Source organism: Helianthus annuus, chromosome 3 (genome assembly GCF_002127325.2).
Source record: "Helianthus annuus cultivar XRQ/B chromosome 3, HanXRQr2.0-SUNRISE, whole genome shotgun sequence".
Taxonomy (NCBI): Eukaryota; Viridiplantae; Streptophyta; class Magnoliopsida; order Asterales; family Asteraceae; genus Helianthus; species Helianthus annuus.
Genome location: NC_035435.2, coordinates 51608502 through 51618374, shown reverse-complemented (window position 1 = coordinate 51618374; position 9873 = coordinate 51608502).

Genomic DNA, 9873 nt, shown 5'->3' with positions numbered 1-9873 from the left:
ATCATGAACACCCGTGTTTTTCAGAATCATCAAATATGTTCCCCATTCTTTCTGTGGTAGTGCATCTGCAAGCTTTTCTACCCACTCTTCACGATCTTTTTCAATACTTAACATCGACATTGATCGCACAAGGTGGCAGTATCTCTCAATTAGCTTCTTTGTATCTTCACCCGGTAGACTGCTGAACAGATCAAACTCTTTCTTAAGCAGCGCTTTCTTGCTCTTTATCATGTTCTCGCTTCCTTCAAATTTGACTTTAAGTGCATCCCAGATTGACTTTGCAGTTTTGTCGTGCTGTAGCAAAATGAAGATGTCTTCTTTGATCGCTTGCTGAAGCAGACTTATCATCATTTTCTCAGGTTTGTACATAACTCGTTCCTGCTCCGTGAATTCTGATAGATTTTTTGTAGTCTGCAATTCTGTTCGAGGCAACACGTATTTCTTCAAGATACATTCCCATGATCTAAGATGGTTTGCCTGAACCCAGTTCTCGAATCTGTCTTTCCACCCGTAATATTCTTCGATACTCATCAATTTCGGGGGTTTTTGGGTGGTTCCCGTCTCGTTTTCTATATTAATGGCTTGAACAACAGCGGCTGGACCAGACGGTGTTGCGAACGCGTTATAGAACTCGGTATCCATGATGACTTAGCACGTTTTCCAAAATCAGTGACAAATAAGCGAAACTAGAAGTTCTGGATGTCCTTTGAGCGAAACTACCAAAATGTACTTGGAGCGAAACCTGTATTGTTTCTAAGAGAGAAACTTCAGATGACTTATGAGCGAAACTGCTGATGTACTTTGAAGCGGAACCTTGATGTTCTTTGGAACGGAACCTTGATGTTCTTTGGAGCGGAACCTTGATGTTATTTGGAGCGGAACCTTGATATTGTTTGGAGCGAAACCTCTCACTTTCGTGACACAGAAGCAAAACTATATGATTTTTGGAGCGAAACCTCTCAATTATGTGTCACAAGAGCGAAACTAGGTGTATCAATAAGCGAAACTACACACTGTCCGAATAAGCGAAACCTAGTCCTAAGCTGATTTGATCCATTTTTAATCTGAATTTTAGTGTCAAACTTTCCAGGGTTTGTTAATGTCCAATTATCTATGATCTGTGAAATTTTGATCCAATTTTGACCATGAAAACTTTCTGAATTGATAAAAGAAGGTGTAGAAGAAAGAAATGATGATGAAATCCAGCTAATCTCTGCAGAACTCCTCCTCCCAAGCTCTGATACCACTTGTAGGATCGTGTTCTGACCCGATTGAGTCGTTCAGAGGCGTTCAACTACGTTTCAGGTGCGGAATTACAAGAAATGTAGGTAGAAACAGCTGAATCTTCACTAAAACTGCTGATTGTATTGATTATCACTCAATTACATGCAGTTCTTCACACCGGCATCACTTCGGCGTGGAATACAAGGAGATACTTCTTACTGGTTTCGCTCGAATGGACTGGTATTTATAGACCAGATGGTTTTGCTTATATGGGCATGTCCATATAAGCGAAACTACAAGTGTACTTATAAGCGAAACCTCACTCTATGACCATATGAGCGAAACTAACACTCTAAACATATACAATCTCATATTTTCTCGTAAAACGCGCCCTAATCTATACAATACAAAGAATGACTCGACCCAAGACGAAGTCGACAGATATAGTGCACCAACAAAAGTTGACTGACTTTTCTGTTTTCATCTAAAACTTTGTTAAACTTAGTAAACTTGAGTTAATCTCATCTCAAACCTATGTCCTAATGCTTATAACCTCATCGATGGTTAGTTAGGCTTAAAACAAGGTTGAGACATGTTTAATCAGAGGTTAAAACCTCACAAACTTTCTGTTTTGTTCAAGGGTTTAACCCACAAGTGATGTTCAAGCCTAAGGTTTGATGATTGTGTGATTTAGGATTAGCTTGGGCTATCCTACTTAAAAATCCACACATTGCTTGATGTTTTCCTCTTAGAATAAGTTGTTGATATCTCATTACTTCTTATAAGTTCATGACCCTCCTTGTTGTTTATAGTAACAAGTGAAGTGGTGAACAATAGAGGTACTAAATGGAAGCTTTGTTCTTCCTACCTCATGTATGAATTCCATGATACTTAGAGGTACCTAAATGAAGACTTTAATCTTCTACCTCATGCTTGACATATATGATGTAATATACACTATGTAATACTTATGTAACAACCAAATAATCGAACTCTTGGTGATGAACTAATGGACATTCGTCAAGCTAGTAGATTGTATCATCTTATAACTTGACAACTTGTCACGATTCGAATGGAACTTTGTTCCATGAAAACATTTAAACTCTTTTAGAGTTTCATAGTGTCAAGAACAAGTGTCATAGATTTTAGATGATTATTTTCATATGTTTATTTTCATGTTATTTAAACTCCAAATCCCTAGAACCATATGTAAACACCTCTTAAACTCCAAATCGAACACATTCAACTTTCTAGTCTCAACAACTTCGTCACATTGGATAATCGGAAAGCATATGCAATTTTGTGAGTATACTTGACCCATTTTACCGTTTCACACTTTTCGGTGTAACATGTTTTTATATACATAACACACTTAATATACATATTCTTATGCAAATACATAAACAAACAATCCAATACATGCTTACTGTTTGTTATGCTTGATTCGTGTTTTCTGAGTGATTCTTATGTGATGAACTTGTCATTAGCTTCGTACAAGCCTCCACTTAACATGTATAGCGCTATAGGAGTAACGCACCACCCGTGAACGAGAGGTCATGTTAGGTTTATTCATTCATACTTGCGTAAACAGAGGGTTGACTTGTAAATCGCATGCTAGTTTATACGTTAATCTTGATAACTAGGTTTGCCACGTGGATTGTTCCTTATCGTTTTTATACTTATATACTACGCACCAAACTTGTATGCTCGCCAATACTTTTGTATGGAACTACACTTCTAAAACATGTTGCAGGTTTAGCGATGATGTTGGTGATGCATGAAATCTAGTAGGATGCTTAGATACACACTTTAAACTTGTATTCTTATTGTGTTGTTTTTCGTTATGTTGTATTGTTTCAAATCCTTGTAATTGACACTTTAGAAATGGAATGAATATTATTATTTAAATACTTGTAAAAAATATTAGCGTTATGAAGTCTCTTGCAATCTATTTCGTCTCACTCCGATGTTTCCGCCATCGGTTGGGGTGTAACATACGTTACAGCATGTTTACTCGCAAAAGTAGAACAAACGTAAAACGAAAAATTTGAAAAGGATGAAAAATACATGGATCAAAGTTGAAAATAAAAAAAGTGTTAGGGTTAAATTGTAAAAGATGAAAAGTTTTAGGTTAAAAGTAAAAAAACAAAAAAGTTAAAATGCAAAAAATAAAACCTTTAGGTTAAAAATAAAAAAAATCATTTTTTTAAAGGCTCCCCATACTTGAAATACAAGCCATAATGCACAAACATTTTCATAATTTATAACATGGTAATATGGTAATAATTATAATGTCTAATGTCTATTTGTTTAATATATTTAATCAAACAATGCACACATATGTAAACCCATTTCACAAAGCATAGGGGCATATGCAGAAGTTTGGACCAATACATACGAGGTTGCCACTAAGAGCATTCACATCTTAGGAATCAAAATCTGTGTGTGGGGTTTTTAAAATATAAAGAGTATAAAAAGTGGTTGTGAGTGAAAGGGAGAGAAAATGTTACTATTCATCTGTATACTTGGGGAGAGAGAAAAATGTAATGATAAAGGTATAAAAATACTATTTAACTGAAAAAGAGAGAGAAAAAATATTTGTTTTTAGTGGAAATATATTGATATAGGAGTCGTTTTTTGTGGAATGTATGTATATTTTTAGGGAGCTGGATGTGAATGCTCTAACATACCGCATGTGGGGAACCGACCTACATCCTTTACCTTCTTAGGGATATGCATGGCCGATTTTATTTATAAGTTTGTAAGTTCTAACAAAATAGTTACCACCAATAGAGAGTTTTGTGTAAAACGTGTTAAAAACTTTTGTCAGTTAAAGCCTTTTTAAGCCTTTTTCCCTGGTTTGTGACATCTCTCGGTGATCCTTTGAATCGCCGACAAATTTTTATATATTTCTTTTATTTTTTATTTTTTGGAATTAGTTGCTCATCAGTTGCTAATTACTAATAAACTTTATCCCTTGGTGATTATCTATTAGTGATAGTTTTCTAGTAAAGTTTGATGATAATTATAACATTATATAATTAAATATAAATTATATAATTAAATAATAATATTTACTATTTTTAAAATCATTAAATATCTAAATAATATATAAAATAATAATTATATGTAATATAAATCTTCCTTTACTAATAAATAATTTTTTTAACACATGTCACTTTCTGGTACTTTCTCACCTTATTTTTCTATTTATCTTTTATAGGAAATAATAATAATAATAATAATAATAATAATAATAATTTTAAACAAAAACTAGATGAATAAATATTTGTTTTCCTATAAATAATTTTAAGGGTAAATTATATTTTTCGTTCTTTATGTTTGTATCGAATTGCAATAGATAACTTTAAACTTAAATAATTGTAGTCGCAGTCCTTTATTTGGAAAACCCATTACACACTACGTCCTTTGGCCCTAACAAGGTTAATCTTTCAGTTAAGTATGGCATGTGCCTTTCAGATTTATAACATGAACACCCCTTTCTCTCTCTACACTTACCATCCAAAAAACCTCACTCCCACTACACTCCCACCACCACCACCACCACACCATCCGACCACTCACAACCTACACTTGTGCATCATCGACTACCCACCATCTTTGGTACACATTTTTAGAGAGAGATGAGAGACATATGAGTGGTTTTAGTTAGAGAGAGAGAAAGAGAGAGAAAGGGGCTGAGAGAGAACGATGAGTGATGGGAGGTCACGATGATGGTGGAGACTGTGACAGTTGCACCTCCTGCGACTTTCATGACAGTCGCAACTTCGGCGACCCACCTAGGGTTCCGATGAAGTTCCGACCGGATTCCGGAAACCTTGTTTATGACCTGCAATGTTCCATTTCCGTGTGGATCGGCTTCTTTAGGTCGATTTATGTAAAATCAGAGCATGATGATTTTCCAAGATAAGTTTCGGTCAGTTGTTTTTATCTTGTGGCAGGTTTTAGATTTGTTTTTGTAATGTTTTCAAGCCATTTCCGTGTAGATGCTTCTGTAGGTAAGAAAGATGGGTTCAAGTGCGGTGGTGGGTTGGTAGTGTTGGTTGGTGGTGGTGTGTAGGTTACGGTTAAGTGGTGGTGGTGGTGCTATTATACGGTGGAGATGTATATAAGACAAGAACTGATTGTGTATGATGAGTTCAGATCTTTAAAGTTGAAGTAATGATGTTTCTTGTGGAGGTCAAAGAGAAGTGAGAGGGGCTAGATAGAGATAGAGAGGATGAGAAGATAGAATTTCTGTTTATGTTTTTGTATATATATATATATATATATATATTGTTAATATAATAGGTAAAATTACTAACATACCTTCATGTGCAAGGCACATGCCATAATTAACTTAAAATTTTAACCTGGTTAGTGCTAAAGGACGAACGATGTAATGAGTTTTCCAAATAAATGACTGTGATTGTAATTATTGAAGTTAAATGTTATCCATTGCAATTCGATACAAACATAAAGGACGAAAAATGTAATTTACCCTAATTTTAAACAAATATTTAGATAAGGATAAACGTTTGTTTTTTATTTAATTATAAAGTTATATCCAGAATATTATGTGTCACACCCCCAAAAATCCACACGCGGAGTACCACCGCTTGGAGGCGTGACATGACCAGGATCCAGCCACCAATCATATTGAACATGTAAATAAGTAGTAATCGTTATTCGACAATACGAAAGGTGTTTTCAAAAACCAACATAATCAAGTGTAGCGGAAGCATAAATGTAAAAACCTAAACATAATTATTAAGTGTGTAATGTCATAATCATTCACGACCCATTGCCCACAACGACCCGCTCCTCCTTGTGCAAGCTCCATAAGTACCTACGGTCCTGCAAGGCATGCAGCAGAGAGTCAACAACTAGTTGAGCGAGTTCACAGTTTATAGTTCAGTAATTGTAATAGTATAGTAAGCCTTGTGTTCGTTCAATAAGTCATATATCGTATTAGTTCGTATCGCGGCCCTCTAGGCATGTATGCGAAGATTGGGGAAAATTCCCAAGTATTCTAGACTAGGTATATTTGTATCGCGGCCACCCTGGCATGTGTGCGAAGTTTCTGTATATAGTTCGCGGCCTTTCCAAGGCATGTGTGCGAAGATCAGTCATAATATCGCGGCCAACCCCTGGCGTGTGTGCGAACATCAGTTCAATTAGTATACTAGTCTAGGTCGTATCTCATCATTACCCTTCCTCACCCTGAGGACCATATCATTAAATTCTATCATCTGAGTAAGTACGAATAAATAATCCAAAACCCATTCCCACCCTGGGAACCCCATGCCTTGGCTGTGTGAACTCACCTTGGTTTGCTCGGTATGACAAGTTATGTGCTCACGTTAATCTATCAATCAATCAAGGCCTAAGGTAATGCATTTAGTCACAGTCAGTTCACGTTCGTAATGATTCGCATGCAAGTAATATCACAGTATAACACAGAGTGTGTTTGGCAGTTAGCATCTTATATTCATGTAAACCATAACTCAAGTTCGTGCAACTTCTTGTTTCACATAAAAGCTTTCTCAGTTAATTCCAGCATAGTTATCCATTAACATACCCAACCGAGTTAACAGGTTTTACTTAACAGAGTTAACAGCTAATAAAATTACTGTGTCATTCGTTCAACGAAATCACATACAACTCACAAAGCTCAGACTTTGCCTTCAATAATAACTCGGACACACTTAAACAAGTAACAACTAGGACTCTAAGCATATCTCCATTAAAAGTCGGATAACACTTAAATCAATTAAACTCGGACAAGTAACATCATTAAAAAAAGTCGAACCATGTCTATTTATATCAAAAGTCGGACATAGCATGAACATCTCAAAACTCGGACATGGGAGGGGCTTAAAACTCGGACTCATCCCCAAGAACTAAAGGTCAGACTAGAGGGAAGGGTTTCCCTACATAAATACTATTGGGCCGAAGCCCACAACCAATGGCTTTCGGTTGACCGCCCAACCCCACCAATCAAATATCTCACACATGGCCCTCCTTGCGATCTACTGACTTTTGATTCTAGAAGCCTACACCGAATGAAAACATTACATCATGTAATCACAGCCCTCCATTATTAAAGTAATATTCAGAGAATCATTGCTCTTATCAAAACAACCAAATTAAAATAAATGGCCGACAATAGTAGGTTGGTTTCATGTGGCTATTTGACCAAACATCAATCCTATTACAATCCTATAGAATGCAACAACATAATTGGGCCATTTTATAGTCTAATTACATGCACATGCACATGACTGATTTCATATCATCATTGTTTTCTACTATCATCACATGGCCACACAATAGCATGTTATATCTAATCTATAGGCATATAATAATTACTTGTTTATTTGACAATCACATGCACATAAGACAATAATGACCCCCAATTTTCATGCATATACAATGAAATCTCCTGCAATATTAAGCATAGTGGCCGACAAGGAGGTTCAATACTATATTCATATTATTTGCACAAAAGCCATCCCTAGATCACCTCGTAATCAATTCGGTCAACAAGTTGAAACAACACAAGAAACACTCACCGAGATTAAGAAGAGGATATGGCGATCACGACGAGGGGGGGGGGGTTCTCCAGTTGTCGCACGATCTCAAGGAGAGAGTATGAGCTTTAGGGTTTTGTGATTTTTTTCAAATACTAACTTAATGAGAGGGTTATATTCACTGAATGTGAGCCGAGCCCAACAACTTCGGGTTTCGTTTGGGCCGAGGGCTAGCCCAAGATAATTTAAAGAGTGTTGTGCGACTCTGGGTGTATTTTTGCAAATCGGGTATACATTGTGCGATCCACATATGTTACGAGTATATACATAACACGCTACAATTTCATAACATTTATCACATGATTAAATTATAACATTTTATTGCAAACAATCACAATAGTTAATCACATAGCACTCCCACCAGTTACTTCAAAATGTACAAAAAAAAAGTTCGGAAATACGAGTTGTCACATTATCCCCAAGTTGAAAGAAATTTCGTCCCGAAATTTAGCAAACAGTCACTGAGGAAGCTAGTTTTGTTGAGCGTTTTCACGGGGTGTCACATTATGAGTAGATATATATACTTTGGAGTTTAGTGATTGAAATTATGGTAAATTAGGAATCAAAGGTTCCCGTTTGATATATGCTTAATAATTATATTATTGTTTTTTTCACTAGAATAGATAATTATTTTAGGTCCGGGACATATGCTTTTATTAAATTATATATGTTTTTAGATGCATCGCTAGATTCGCTATAATGGTTTAAACTCACTATTTAGTTGCACAATTCTTTCAAATGTCAATTCTAGACAACTTAGTTTCATCTTTGTAATGTTAGGCGTATTGTTATAATTGATTAAACATATCATTTATCGCACATTGCATTAACATCTAGGATCGTTTTTACGGTATAATTCATAAAAAATGATGAAATATATAAAAAAACAAGGATCGATCTCTACATTTTTGTACCGTAAACTCTCTTTGAATAAAAATTTGAAACGGGTGTTTTATGAATAAAATAAACAAGTTAGCATGAAGGTGCATAAAACTAACTAAAATCATTGTATCCCATAATTTGAATGTATCACAAAAACGGGATTCAACCTCATGTAATACATGTGTTTTTATCTGATAATAAAATAAAAAAAAACTTTATAATAAGTAAATAGTTCATCACAGTTCATTTTTAAAAGATAAATCTTGATGACTGTATATGTTAACATATGACATTATATTTTATTCAACACGTGCAACACACGAGTTTTTTAAAGATATATCTTTTTTTATTATTTACTAGGTTAGAACCCCGTATATTATACGGGTTTAATAAATGTAATTTTATATACTAAATAAAAATATAATATATTTTTAAAAACCTTATTTATTACACATGTTGAGTAAATATAATTTTATATATTAAATAATAAAAAAATTATATCTTTAACAACCTCGTGTATTGTACGGGTTAAATAAATGTAATTTTATATACCAAACAATAAAAAAGTTATATTTAAAAAAAACCTGTGTATTCACGGGTGGAATAAATGTAATTTTATATACTAAATAATAAAAAAGTTATGTTAAAAAAAACTCTGTGTATTATACGGGTTGAATAAATCTAATTTTATATAGCAAATAATAAAAAATATTATATCTTTAAAAACCCTGTGTATTACAAGGGGTTATCTATTGTTAAAAAAATCTTTCTAAATCAAAATGAATTTTTTATTATTTTTAAATTAGGTTAATACTATTTTAAATTTTTTGTTTGATTAATTAGTTGTTTAGTATAATTTCTCATAGTTAACAATAATAACATAAACAATAAATAATATGCATGTGTATATTTCAATCTTACATTAATTTTAATATAACGTTGGATAAATTAATATGATGTTAATATTTAGATTGTTTATATGTTTTAGATGTTGTTTTAATATAACGAGAAAATATGTTGCATTCTTTCCTCCGCGTCCAAGTAATTCTTCAAGCAAATGGACATCTTGACCGATTTCGGAGTGAGACATGTTCTCCTAAGTTATATAATTGTGCCAGTAGTGGAAAAGGCAGATTCCGAAGTTACCGTTGAAGCTTCAGCGGATTCTTTTTTC